General features: G+C 41.8%; 1 protein-coding gene across 1 annotated transcript in view; it reads left to right on the top strand.

Annotated features, from left to right (window-relative positions):
• GAPVD1 (GTPase activating protein and VPS9 domains 1) overlaps positions 1-13,760 on the top strand; it is an 82,952-nt gene extending 69,192 nt beyond the window's left edge. Inside the window, exon 27 of the mRNA XM_003407735.4 lies at positions 698-13,760. The gene's annotated coding sequence lies outside the window, so the exon portion shown is untranslated. The remainder of the gene's footprint in view (positions 1-697) is intronic.
• The last annotated feature ends 1,153 nt before the right edge of the window (positions 13,761-14,913 follow it).

The raw sequence follows: 14,913 nt of genomic DNA, 5'->3' as shown, positions 1-14,913 counted from the left end.
GGGTTGAATTCTGGGCTGGCCAGATTCCTCCCAGACCTCTGCTTTGCTGTTCCTTGGGTGACATCTTGTGGCCAAGGACAGGTACAAACCATTGGCTGAAAACTGTGGAGTGAAAGCAGCCCTCCAGCTCAAGGGTTGTAGCCCCGCCCTGGAGCCCAGGCTGAGTGGTTGGAAGACCAGGGAAGGCAGGGAGGGCTCCAGCCCTAGAAACAGCCCCCAGCCCCCACGGTTCCCCCCGAATTGGGCTTTTCACTGAACCCTTTTCTAGGACAACTCTAAACACACCCCAGAACTCATCCACGTTGCCCCCCTCACACACACAACACACCAGAGTCCTCTTTGCTCACCCTTCGTTGTGGCAAATGATCATCATTATACCCAAAATACGAAGGTCATTATTCCCATATTACAGATGAGGCAGCAGTCTGAGTTGCAGAGCTAGTGGGTAACCAAGTCAGGACATGAGCCCGGACATGACTATCTCCACTGCTAAAAGACCTCACCGGACACAGTCCTGAGAACTGTGGGAGCCCTCGGTGGTGCCCATTCTCTAGGGAGGTGCTACCAGAGGAAGCAGGTATTATTGGTCACAACAATGCCTCTCGTTCCTTGACCATTTCCTGTGCCAGACCCAGCTCTGAGGACTTTGCATACATTACGTTGCAGAAGCCTTACCTGTGTGAACACTCTTTTACAGATGAAGCAGCTGAGGCGCAGTGAGGTGAAGAAGCTTATCCAAGGCCACACGGCAAATAAATGGCAGAATCTGCACCTGAATTAAGGTCTAGCAGGTGCCCAAGTCCTTATTTATAGCGTCTAATGGATCCTGTCTGCACCTCTGCAAAATACCAGTATCACAGGATTGTGGGCATTTGCACGTGCTGGAGTGGGGAGGAGCTTTGTGAACTGTGGTGTGCTGCCTGTAGTTGTTCGTTGTTATCCCCGTCCTGGTGTGCACGTCCCTTTGAATCTGAGTCTTTGGAGCAGGGAAGGCCCAATTCTCCATACGCTGCCAAGGTCCACTTCCTAGTATCAAGGCTATGGCAAGGACAGAGGCTGACATTCTCCCCCTCCTTCTGATTTGCCTCCTTTGGAAGGAGAAGGGGTGACCTTCACCTCCCCCTTTGTTGTAATAGGCTGGCACCTGGACTTCCATGTGGGGACCAGGGGGAGAAGGCCTGGTTTCGGGGGATCCCTTTCAGACCCTGGAGAAAGCAGCAGGGCAGGCGGTTATAAATGTGGCTGGGAACACAGAGGAACAGATGAGAGAAAGCCTCCAGGTGACTGGGTGGAAAGGATCCACCAGGGTGGCCACCTCCTCTCTGTGCACAGATTGAGCCCATGATGAAGATGAATGGAAACACCTTTGCTGGAAAATGTGGAGGCAATCAAGGCAGCTACCTGTGCTGCGTGGCCCTCCCACCATCCAGAGCAAGGAAATGTTAGGTTTCAGAATTTTCAGCAGTTGCCACATGGTCAGCACGGAAACCAGACAAAAGTCATGATAAGCAGCCCCAATTATGGGATAAATGATACAGGACGCCCGTTATCTTGGCAGGAATTAGTGGACTCAAACAGCGGCTGCAGGTATCAGGTAGCTCCTGCAAACAGACAACAGCTTGCACAAAAGAAAGGCAGCCCCGACTGGTGCGGACCCCATACCCCCGCCCAGACCCCTCAGTGTGATGCCTTAATCACCAGCAGCCTTTCTGCAAGCCGCTCTGGGACTTTTAAGGGCCGGTTGGGGAGGGAGAGGGAAGATGGGAGATTGCTTTGTGGGCTATCTAGCGTTTGTTGATGAAAACAAACTGAACTTGCAGCATCCAAATCCCACACTGGGAGGTAGGACTGATGAGGACATTGTGTCTTCATCTTTCCAGGCTGAAAAATCCCAATTTTTCTCAATATGTCCACTGCACTGCAATACGTGATCATCTGGTCACATGCACTGTGGACCAGGAAGAAAGGTTTGCTGAGCGAATTAATATTGTCGACGAGATTGCAGGGGGCATGTTTAACTCACTTCAGGTGCTTTAGAAGCATTCACACAATGGATAAGCTAATTACAAATCATGCCTATTTATTCATTAAACAGGGCCTGGGGGAAATTCAAAGAGGCAAAACTGTCTTAACTTCATTCAATTTGCAGTCTGTGATTAAATGCAACACAGCTGCAAGACTCCAGAAATGTTGCCAAATTTCAGCCTCTTCCCTGGTTCAGACTGACCTAGTCTCTGGGAGCCATACTGTCCTCTAGTGTGGCCTTGTCATCCTTCTTCAGCCCTTTTGGTGGCTCACCGGCTGCTTCTGACTTTGGCAAAGTCCCTTTACCAGCCCACGTGTCTCAGGTTCCTCATCTGTAAAGTGGGGCTCACAATCCCCTGGCTCTTGGAATTCCTGGGGAATAAGGGAGGTGGTGGATGTTCGGTGACTATTCCAGAACCTGGCCAGTCGCCACGTGATGAAGCCTCCTTCATTGCCCTCCTCCTCTGCCATGTACACCTGTGGGCTCTCACTAAGGTGGAGACTCCACCCACTTCTATGAAATATCGAAAATAGGCAAATCTATAGAGACAAAATTTTATCAGAGATTACCAGTTGGAGATGGGGAGCTGTTGATTAAGGAGTACTGAGTTTCTGGTTGGGGTGATGAAAAGCTTTTGGAAATGGATAATGGTTGTGGTTCTACAATGTGGTGAATATAATTAAGGTCACTGAACTGTACACTTAAAAATGGTTGAAATGGCAAACTTTTTGTTATATGTTTTACAACAATAAAATTAAAAAAAAGATGGAGGCCCAGGGCCACCCAGTCTGTGACAAGGAAAAGTTGTGTCTGCTGTCCCCCAGGGGCTGCTAGCTCAGCCCTGGATTCTGGCTTTGTGTCTCCTCACTGGGAGTCCAGGGCCTCCTCTCCCAGACAGAGTGACCAACTGTCCCAGTTTGCCTGGACTGAGGGGTTTCCCAGGATGCAGGACTTTCAGGACTAAAATAGGAACAGTTGCAGGCAAACCAGGACAGCTGGTCACCCACTCTCAGAGCCCATGAAGCTCTCCTTATTCAAATTCCTTAAAATAAACTAAAAAATAAAGCTAAAAGTTACCTTCAGTCCTCGGAAATACCTGGGAGGCTCCAGAGTTATTTGTTGTCATCCATAAATAACAAGAACCCAACAGCCAACATTTGCTTAGCATTTTCCGACTCATGAAGTGTTTTTAATTTAGGGGATGAGTGTTTAGGGGCTTCCTTTCCATTTACTGGGCACCCGCTGCCTGAGCCCTCAGGGCTGATGTGAGTTTGGTGGCCGTGGTCAAAGCTTAGGGCTCTAGTCCCTCGACCCTGTCAGACTGCGGAGCAACTAGCCCCGTGGATCCTGTGGCCCTCAGTCTGGCACACCATTTCAGCTCCTCCATCCTGCCTTTGTTAGAGGATCACTTACCTAGAAAAGGTCCCCAGATATTAACTTCAGCCATCTGAAATTACCCCTTACATGGACCCCACATAGTCAAGTAGTGGCAATTTCATATGGTTCAGCCTGAGATAATAATGACTTGAAACAACCTAATTTCTCTGAGCCTCAGTTTCTCAGTGCTGCAGGTAGAATTAAATGAGACAATCCACGTATGGCATTTCAGCAGTGCCTGGCACGTAGTAGGTGCTCTCTGAATGAGAGCATTTAGCATCAACTTGTATCTGTGCGTGCCCTTCGTCTTTCTGTGTTGACTGTGGTCAGCCCCACAGCAAGCACCAGACAAATGTTTGCCGAATGAAGGAGAGGGAGTAAATTCACGTGGCTCCCTCCCACTGGTGTTTCCCAAATGACCTTGAGGCTGCTCTCCCCCTTCCACCAACCAAAGGGTTCCTGCTCTGCCCACTTCCCTTGGAGGCCTCTCTGTTAAACACCCCATTTCCCATGGCTCCCCGCAGGGGGCCTGATGGGTTATAAGCCGTGTTTCCATCTCCCCTATGGTTTCTAAAACATACAAATCACTCTGGCTGCATTTCTGTGTTTCATTACTAGGGATGCACATTTGAAAACAACAGAGGGTGAGGTTTAAAAGCAACATGCAATTTTTATTACATATATCTCCAAATCTGCCATTAGTCTCGTCCCTGTGGTGTTATTGACCTTGATTCTTTCTCATTTGCATCCTGCATTTTTCATCCTTTAGAATATGGTGTTTTGGGACTTCTCCATCATTAAGTGGATTTACAGCAATTTCCCTGTGTGTTTTCTCCAAGGGATTCTGTTATGAGATGCACATTAAATCTCCATTAATACCTCATTATCCGACTGATAAGATTACCATGATAATGAGGCAGAAATTCTAATTGTTTCACTTCTTATTGTGCCTTCCATTTAATCCTTTACCTGTAAGCTGGTCATGAGCTGGCAAGCACCAGGCTGAGAAAGGCTTTCCAATCAGAGGACCTGAGGCTGGGATCATTCTGATCAATAGTGGCGGGGGGAGGGAAAGGAGGGGAACCCAAGCCTGAATGAATTCCCTCAGCAGGAAGTGTTGGGGTAGAAAGCCATCTGGGGTGAGTCTAGTTGGGTTTATAGAGCTCTTTGCTCCAGCCCAATATACTCACACACACAGAGGCATGAACATGGACACACAGAAGTGCACACAGCCTGCACACACAGCCACAAACTCACATGTACACACACACGACATGCACATGGACAAGTGTACACACATGCACACACATCACGTGCATGTGGACACATGTACATGTGTGCACATACATATCATACAGCATGCATGCACATGGCCACAGTTCAAGAGAGCCCAGCCTCTTACTCTCATTCTCTATTTTTCTACCCACCAGACCCCCTTTCAGACCATTCCTAGCTGTGGAGCACTCCATTAACCTGCCTTCCAGATATATAAACTCACCTGACAAAGAGGTAGAGGCATCAAGCCAGAAGATACTGGGGGGTCGGGGAGGAGGGTAGAGGCAAAGGGAGAAGAAGCTTCTCCAAGAGAGAACTTTTATCAGGGCTCTTTGTGAAGGGTGGTCCCCGCAGGAGCATCTCTGTGTCCTTCAGGTCCCGTTCCTCCATTTGTTGGATGGGAGTTACCCAGAGAATGATCCTGATAACGACAGCCCCCCGGGTACCAGGCTTAATGCATTGAACTTTGCGTGCATCACCAAAAAAATCTCTAAGTGGGGTTCCTTGGACCTTTGAAGAGACAGGCTCCCTCAGCCTTTATCCTGTCTTTCCTGCTTGGAGAGGGGCCCCAACCCCACAGGGGCCCTGCTTTGAGGCAGAAAGGGCCTTTTCAAAGCCTCTGCAGGGGTTTGGAAATAGCCAGAAGGATTGTGGCTCTCAGTTCCTCAGGTGTCCTGAGGCCAGCCTAGCCTGGAAGGCAGGAAGCTGACCCCACTTTCACAGATCAGAGCAGCAGCACCACTGCTGGACAAGGAGTTGAGTGATGCCCAGACAAACTTTCCAAAACATCGCAATAGTAATGCATTCTTTTTTTACAGTTATCTTAGGTTAATGACAAAGAATGTTAGTTTTCCAGTTACCTTCTGAAATATATCCATGTAATTAAAATATTAAAGATAATCGTAAGTAAATACTAGTACAACTGGCAGAATTTGTGAATGGGGTCCTCCAGTGTTGAAGTTTGGGCTACACTGTAATGGGGTGTCTAGGGCTGGTCTAGATCAGCACTGCGGGAGAGATGACCCTCACCGTCCATTTTCCACAGCAGTTGTAGGCGCCAGGAAGGCTTCTGAGAACAATCAGTTCAACCCTATCATTTGCTTTATGGTATTTTAGTTATTTTTTTTTTTTTCCTCAAAGTGATACAAATGAGTAGTTTTTAAAAAATACAAATAGTAGTAAAACCTCCTAACAAAAACCAGCTGTCCCCTCCGCAATCCCTACCTCCCTCCTGTGTCCTTTTCCCCAAAAGCAGCTACTTTCAACTTACATTTCTCAATACCATGTTTATACCACTATTTCTTGACTTACCAACTTGAGACATTGTCTACTGACTTCCTGTAATGGAACGTGACAATTGAGCTCTCTCACTAGCCCTTTCCTCTATTTTCCCTCTTTCCATGCTCACAATATAAGTATGTATCAATATTTGTTAAATCAATATTCAGCATTTGTATTATTGTTCATATTTGAACCATGTAGGGAACCCTGATCACATTTCTTTTCTTCTGTAACGTTTTGGAGACTTGTGTTTTCATTTGATTAGTTTTCTGTCCTGATTGTTAATTCTTCCCCAGCTCTCCAACAGAACTATAGAATCCCTCTGAGATCTGCTTTCCATGTGGTCCAATAATGCATTCAGTTGACTTTCTCCTTTTGGTGACTTTCTACTGAAACCCTCTATCCTCCTGCTCCAGTCTGGGCTGATTGTTTTCAAGCGCCACTGCACAGCTGTCACCCCAGGATTCCCTTCGCTTCTAGCCTGTCTTGAATCCCCTGCTCTTTGAATGGCACGTGTTCCTCTTTCTTGATATTCTGTCTCACTTGGTAGATCACATGGTACATGTTTCAAAATGGACTTATTCCATGCTCACTTGTGATTGGTAGTTTGGTTGGGTATGAAATTGTAATAAGTAAATCCTTTTCCTAGACAATTTTGAGGACTATGCTCCTTCATCTTCTACTTTCAACTATTGCTGTTAGGTTGGTGAGAAGTACAAAGCTATTCAGGTGACTGATTCACCGTGTGTGAGTTTTTCCCCCTCCCATTTCTGGAAGTTTTTATTCCCCTCACCACAGTCTGACATTGTAAAACTTCATGACAGTGTGCCATGATGTGGGTCTTCATTCACTGTGCTGGGGTTTGATAGGACCTTTCAGTTTGGAAAATTATTTCCTTTAGTTCTAGAAATGTAGTACATTATTTTCTTAAAACTTTCCTCCCAACCATGTTCTTGGTTCCTCTTTCTGGAATTCTGTGTTAATCGGATTGTATAACTCCTGGATTGGTTCTTTATTTTTCATATCTCTTTTTCTCCTTCTTCGTATCTGTTTTTTTACTATTTTCTGAAATATTTCCTTTATTCTTCCCCAAAACCTTGTATTGAAATTTTTTACTATCAAAACTTTAATTCACATTATTTTTCTTGTACTCTATTTCTTTTTTTTTTTAATTCTAGATTTATTTCATGACACTACCTACCTGAACTAACACAAACAGAGGTAGAACAGCTAAATAGACCCATAACAAAAGGAGAGATTGAAAAGGTAATCAAAAAACTCCCAACGAAAAAAAGCCCTGGCCCAGACGGCTTCACTGCAGAGTTCTACCAGATTTTCAGAGAAGAGGTAACACCACTACCACTAAAGGTATTTCAGAGCATAGAAAAGGATGGAATACTCCCAAACTCATTCTATGAAGCCAGCAAATCCCTGATGCCCAAACCAGGTAAAGATACCACAAAAAAAGAAAATTACAGACCTATATCCCTCATGAACTTCGATGCAAAAATCCTCAACAAAATTCTAGTCAATAGAATTCAGCAACATAAAAAAAAAAAAAAAATTCACCATGACCAAGTGGGATTCATACCAGGGATGCAGGGATAGTTCAACATTAGAAAAACTAATAATGTAATCCACCATATAAATAAAAGACAAGAACCACAAGGTTTTATCAATTGATGCAGAAAAGGCGTTTGACAATGTCCAACACCCATTCATGATAAAAACTCTCAGCAAAATAGATTTATTTCATGGGTGTAATATTTTGTGTTATCTTTTTAATTATGTTTTCTTTTCCTCCTTTCTCTGCCTCCCTATCACCCTCCTCCTCTTTCCTCCTCTTTTTTTTTGCACTGTTTCTGTTTCCCCTGAGCTTCTGTTTGCTTGTTTTGGTTTTCCTCAACATGGTTCTTGGATGTCTATTCATAGTTAAGAGTGGGGCTCTAAAATGTTGACTGGAAGCTCTGTTTCCTGGGCAGAGTTTGGCTGGTGGATTTCAGGTGGGGAGTTTTCATTGACTGACTCCCAAATGTCAGTATCTTGTCTGTAGTTCTTTTCTCTGAGGCCATTTTTCCTCTCTAAGGAGGATTCCAAAAACCTCTCCACCAAGGGCTTTTTCGTGGCATACAGGGCGTTTTTAGTCCTGTGGTAGATGAGGCTGGCATGGCTATTGTCTCAGCCTCTACAGTGCTTAGTGTACCTCTCTAGTTCAATTATATCCCAAGGTAAACCTCTCATCTCCTTCTATTTGGGATTTGGGGAGTAGAGGGAAACTGGGGGGCTCATAGAGACAATCAGTTCTTCTGTTTGCAATCTGCCGGGGTCTGACTTGTCAGGGATTTAAAATGTGTACCATTTTTTTTTTTTTAATTTTTATTGTGCTTTAAGTGAAAGTTTACAAATCAAGTCAGTCTTTCAGACAAAAACTTATATACACCTTGCTACATACTCCGAATTGCTCTCCCCTTAATGACACAACCCGCTCCCTCCATCTACTCTCTCTTTTCATGTCCATTTCGCCAGCTTCTAACCCCCTCTACCCTCTCTTCTCCCCTCCAGGGAGGAGATGCCAGCATAGTCTCAAGTGTCCACCTTATCCAAGAGGCTTACTCCTCACCAGCAACCCTCTCCAACCCATTGTCCAATCCAATCCCTGTCTGAAGAGTTGGCTTTGGGAATGGTTTCTGTCCTGGGCCAACAGAATCTGTGGGCCATGACCACCAGAGTCCTTCTAGTCTCAGTCAGACCATTAAGTCTGGTCTTTTTATGAGAATTTGGGGTCTGCATCCCACTGTTCTCCTGCTCCCTCGGGGGTTCTCTCTTGCGTTCCCTGTCAGGACAGTCATCGGTTGTAGCCGGGCACCGTCTAGCTCTTCTGGTCTCAGGCTGATGTAATCTCAGGTTTATGTGGCCCTTTCTGTCTCTTGGGCTTGTAATTACCTTGTGTCCTTGGTGTTCTTCATTCTTTGCTCCAGGTGGGTTGAGACCAATTGATGCATCTTAGATGGCCGGTTGCTAGCGTTTAAGACCCCAGATGCTCCTCTCCAAGGTGGGATACAAAATGTTTTCTTAATAAATTTTATTATGCCAATTGACTTAGATGTCCCCTGAAACCATGGTCCCCAAACCCCCGCCCCTGCTTCGCTGGCCTTTGAAGCATTCAGTTTATCCCAGAAACTTCTTTGTTTTTCGTTTAGTCCAGTTGTGCTGACCTCACCTGTATTGTATGTTGTCTTTCTCGTCACCTAAATTAGTTCTTATCTACTATCTAATTAGTAAATACCCCTCTCCCACCCTTTCTCCCTCCCCCCTCTTGTAACCATCAAAGAATATTTTCTTCTCTGTTTAAACTATTTCTTGAGTTCTTGTAATAGTGCTCTTATACAGTATTTGTCCTTTTGCAACTGACTTATTTCACTCAGCATAATGCTTTCCAGGTTCCTCCGTGTTATGAAATGTTTCACAGATTCATCACTGTTCTTTATCGATGCATAGTATTCCATTGTGTGAATATACCATAATTTATTTATCCATTCATCCATTGATGGGCCCCTTGGTTGCTTCTATCTTTTTGCTATTGTAAACAGTGCTGCAATGAGCATGGGTGTGCATATATCTGTTCGTGTAAAGGCTCTTATTTCTCCAGGATATATTCCAAGGAGTGGGATTGCTGAATCCTATGGTAGTTCTATGTCTAGCTTTTTAAGGAAGCACCAAATCGACTTCCAAAGTGTTTGTAGCATTTTACATTGCCACCAGCAGTGTATAAGTGTTCCAGTGTCTCCACAACCTCTCCAACATTTTGTGTTTGGATTATTTTGTGTTTTTTGGATTAATCCCAGGCTTGTTGGAGTGAGATGAAATCTCTTTGTAGTTTTGATCTGCATTTTTCTAATGGCTAATGATTGTGAAATTTCCTCATGTATCTGTTAGCTACCTGAATGTCTTCTTTAGTGAAGTATCTGTTCATATCTTTTGCCCATTTTTTAATAGGGTTATTTGTCTTTTTATAGTTGAGTTTTTGCGGTATCATATATATTTTAGAGATCAGGCGCTGATGGGAAATGTCATAGCTAAAAACTTTTTCCCAGTCTGTAGGTAATCTTTTTACTCTTATGGTGAAGTCTTTGGATGAGCATAGGTGTTTGATTTTTAGGAGCTCCCAGTTATCTAGTTTTTCTTCTGCATTGTTAGTAATGTTTTGAATACTGTTTATGCCATGTATTAGGACTCCTAACATTGTCTCTATTTTTTCTTCCACGATCTTTTTCGTTTTAGATTTTATATTTAGGTCTTTGATCCATTTTGAGCTCGTTTTTGTGCATGGAGTGAGGTATGGGCCTTGTTTCGTTTTTTTGCAGATGGATATCCAGTTATGCCAGCACCATTTGTTAAAAAGACTGTCTTTTCCCCCATTTAACTGTTTTGGGGCCTTTGTCAAATATCGACTGCTCGTATATGGATGGATTTATGTCTGGATTCTCAACTCTCTTCCTTTGGTCTATGTATCTGTTGTTGTACCAGGCTGTTTTGACTACTGTGGCGGTATAACTGGTTCTAAAATCAAGTACAGTAAGGCCTCCCATTTTGTTCTCCTTTTTCAGTAATGCTTTACTTATCCGGGGCATCTTTCTCTTCCATATGAAGTTGGTGATTTGTTTCTACATCTCATTAAAGAATGTTGTTGGAATTTGGATTGGAATTGCATTAAATGTATAGATCGTTTTTGGTAAGATAGACATTTTTATAATGTTAAGTCTTCCTATCCATGAGCAAGGTATGTTTTTCAAGTTATGTAGGTCTCTTTTGGTTTCTTGCAGAAGTGTATTGTAGTTTTCTTTCTATGTCTTTTACACCTCTGGTAAGATCTATTCCTAAGTATTTTATCTTCTTGGGGGCTACTGTAAATGGTACTGATTTGGTGATTTCCTCTTCAATGTTCTTTTTGTTGGTGTAGGAGAATCCAACTGATTTTTTGTATGTTTATCTTGTAGCCCGATACTCTGCTGAACTCTTCTATTAGTTTCAGTAATCTTCTTGAGGATTCCTTAGGGTTTTCTGTGTGTAAGATCATGTCATCTGCAAATAGAAATACTTTTACTTCTTCCTTGCCAGACTGGATGCCCTTTATTTCTTTATCTAGCCTAATTGCACTGGCTAGGACCTCCAGCACAATGTTGAATAAGAGGGGTGATAAAGGGCATCCTCGTCTGGTTCCGGTTCTCAGTGGGAATGCTTTCAGGCTCTCTCCATTTAGGATGATGTTGGCTGATGGCTTTGTATAAAGGCCCTTTATTATGTTGAGGAATTTTCCTTCTATTCATATTTTGCTGAGAGTTTTTTTTTTTTTTTATCATTAATGGGTGTTGAACTTTGTCAAATGCCTTTTCTGCATCAGTTGATAAAATCTTGTGGTTCTTGTCTTTTGTTTTATTTATGTGATGGATTACATTGTTTTTCTAATGTTGAACCATCCCTGCGTCCCTGGTATGAATCCCACTTGGTCATGGTGAATTTTTTTTTGATATGTTGTTGAATTCTGTTGGCTAGAATTTTGTTGAGGATTTTTGCATCGAAGTTCATGAGGGATATAGGTCTGTAATTTTCTTTTTTTGTGGTATCTTTACCTGGTTTTGGCATCAGGGATTTGCTGGCTTCATAGAAGCAGTTTGATAGTATTCCGTTCTTTTCTATGCTCTGAAATACCTTTAGTATAGTGGTGTTAACTCTTCTCTGAAAGTTTGGTAGAACTCCGCAGTGAAGCCGTCCAGGCCAGGGCTTTTTTTCTTGGAAGTTTTTTGATTACATTTTCAATCTCTTCTTTTGTTATGGGTCTATTTAGTTGTTCTACTCTGTTTGTGTTAGTTTAGGTAGGTAGTGTGTTTCTAGGAAATCATCCATTTCTTCTAGGTTTTCAAATTTGTTAGAGTACAATTTTTCTTAGTAATCTGATACGATTCTTTTAATTTCAGTTGGGTCTGTTGTAATATGGCCCATCTCATTTCTTATTCGGGTTGTTTGCTTCCTCTCCTGTTTTTCTTTTGTCAGTTTCCTCAGTGGTTTATCAATTTTGTTGATTTTTTCAAAGAACCAGCTTTTGGTCTTGTTAATTCTTTCAATTGTTTTTCTGTTTCATTTAGTTCTGCTCTAATTTTTATTATTTGTTTTCTTTTGGTGCCTGAGGGTTTCTTTTGTTGCTCTCTTTCTATTTGTTCAAGTTGTAGGGATAATTCTTTGATTTTGGCCCTTTCTTCTTTTTGTATGTGTGCATTTATTGATATAAGTTGACCCCTGAGCACTGCTTTCGCTGTATCCCAAATGTTCTGATAGGAAGTGTTTTCATTCTCATTGGATTCTATGAATTTCTTTATTCCATCCTTAATGTCTTCTGTAATCCAGTCTTTTTTGAGCAGGGTTTTGTTCAGTTTCCAAGTGTTTGATTTCTTTTCCCTGCTTTTTCTGTTACTGATTTCCACTTTTATGGCCTTATGGTCAGAGAAGATGCTTTCTAATATTTCAATGTTTTGGATTCTGCTGAGACTTGCTTTATGACCTAATATGTGGTCTATTCTAGAGAATGTTCCATGTGCACTAGAAAAGAAAGTTGCTGTTTGGTGGAGTGTTCTGTATATGTCTATGAGGTCAAGTTGGTGGATTGTGGCATTTAGATCTTCCGTGTCTTTATGAGCTTCTTTCTGCATGTCCTGTCCTTCACCGAAAGTGGTGTGTTGAAGTCTCCTACTGTTATTGTGGAGCTGTCTATCTCACTTTTCAATGCTGTTCAAGTTTGTTTTATGTATCTTGCAGTCTTGTCATTCGGTGCCTAAATATTTAATATGGTTATATCTTCTTGGTATATTGTCCCTTTCATCATTATATAGTGTCCTTCCTTATCCTTTATGACAGATTTAACTTTAAAGTCTATTTTGTCAGAAATTAATATTGCCACTCCTGTTCTTTTTTGATTGTTGTTTGCTTGATATATTTTTTTCCATCCTTTGAGTTTTAGTTTGTTTCTCTAAGTCTAAGGTGTGACTCTTGTAGGCAGCATATAGATGGATTGTGTTTTTTAATCCATTCTGCCACTCTCTGTCTCTTTATTGGTGCATTTAGTCCATTTACATTCAGGGTAATTATGGATAGGTATGAATTTAGTGCTGTCATTTTGATGTCTTTTTTTGTGTGTTCACAGTTTCTTTTTCCCACTTGATTTTATGTGCTGAGTAGATTTTCTTTAGATATTGTCCTTTCCTCATATTTGTTGTTGTTGATTTCGTTTCTGCTGAGTCTCTATTTTTTTCTTATATTTTATTTTGATGAATAGGATAGCTTGTCTCCTTTGTGGTTACCTTATTATTTACCCCTATTTTTCTAAGTTTAAACCTAACTTTTATTTCTTTGTATCAGCATATCTTCCTCTCCATATGGAAGATCTATGATTACATTTCTTAGTCCCTCTGTATTGTTTTAATGTTGTCTTCTTTTATATAATAACATCGCTGTTACCCTGTTTTGAGCTTTTGTTTTATAATCTTGCTTTGTTTTTTTGATTTCCCTGTCTGGGTTGACTTCTGATTGCTCTGCCCAGTGTTCTAGTCTTGGGTTGATACCTGATATTATTGATTTTCTAACCAAAGAACTCCCTTTAGTATTTCTTGTAGTTTTGGTTTGGTTTTTATGAATTCCCTAAACTTCTGTTTATCTGGAAATGTCCTAATTTCACCTTCATATTTAAGAGACAGTTTTGCTGGATATATGATTCTTGGCAGGCAATTTTTTTCCTTCAATTTTTAAAATAAGTCATTCCATTGCCTTCTTGCCTGCATGGCTTCTGCCGAGTAGTCCAAGCTTATGCTTATTGGCTCTCCTTTTTAGGCGACTTTTCGTTTATCCCTAGCTGCTCTTAAAATTCTCTCTTTATCTTTGGTTTTGGCAAGTTTGATTCTAATATGTCTTGGTGAATTTCTTTTAACATCTACCTTATGTGGAGTTTGATGAGCATCTTGGATAGATATCGTCTCATCTTTCACGATATCAGGGAAGTTTTCTGCCAACAAATCTTCAACAATTCTCTCTGTATTTTCTGTTATCTCTCCCTGGTCTGGTACTCCAATTACTCATAGGTTATTTCTCTTGATAGAGTCCCACATGATTCTTAAGGTTTCTTCATTTAAAAAAAATTCTTTTATGTGATTTTTCTTCAAATGTATTAATGCCAAGTGATCTATCTTCAAGTTTAGAAATTCTGGCTTCTACCTGCTCAATTCCGCTCCTCCAACTTTCTATTGAGTTGTCTACTTCTGTAATTTTATTGTTAATATTCTGAATTTCTGATTGCTGTCTATGGATTTTTGCAGCTTACTGAATTTTTCATTATGTTCCTGAATAATCTTTCTAATTTCTTCAATTGCTTTATCTGTGTGTTTCTTGGCTTGTTCTGTGTATTGCCTCATTTCCTTCCTGATGTCTTGAAGGGTTCTGTATATTAAACTTTTGTATTCTGCCTCTGGTAATTCCAGGAATGCAGTTTTATCTAGAAGATCCCTGGATTCTTTGTTTTGAGAGCTTGTTGAGGTGATCATGGTCTGTTTCTTTATGTGAGTTAATATTGACTGTTGTCTGTGAGCCATGGGTAAGTTATTGTATTAGTTTATTTTATGTTTGCTTACTGTGTCGTAGCTTCTTGCTTTGTTTTGTTTTGATATGCCCAAATGCGTTGCTTGAGTGAGCTGGCTTGATTACTTTCACCTTTGGAGCTCTGATGTCCTGTCTCCAGATGACTAGAGCTGTTATCAGGCATACCAGTCTAGGAGTCCATTTACCTTTCTTGTATGAATTCAGTTCAGGTGTCCAGGTAGCTGATCATCAAGTATGTGTACAGGCTCTGTCCTACAGTCTTAGAGGGGCAGGGGTGATTGGTGTAGGTACCGGTATCTGGTTGCAGTAGGGGG

The sequence above is a fragment of the Loxodonta africana genome, chromosome 9 (assembly GCF_030014295.1).
Source record: "Loxodonta africana isolate mLoxAfr1 chromosome 9, mLoxAfr1.hap2, whole genome shotgun sequence".
Classification (NCBI taxonomy): Eukaryota; Metazoa; Chordata; class Mammalia; order Proboscidea; family Elephantidae; genus Loxodonta; species Loxodonta africana.
Note: the sequence above shows the minus strand (reverse complement) of the source record. Positions and strands in the feature narration are given on the sequence as shown.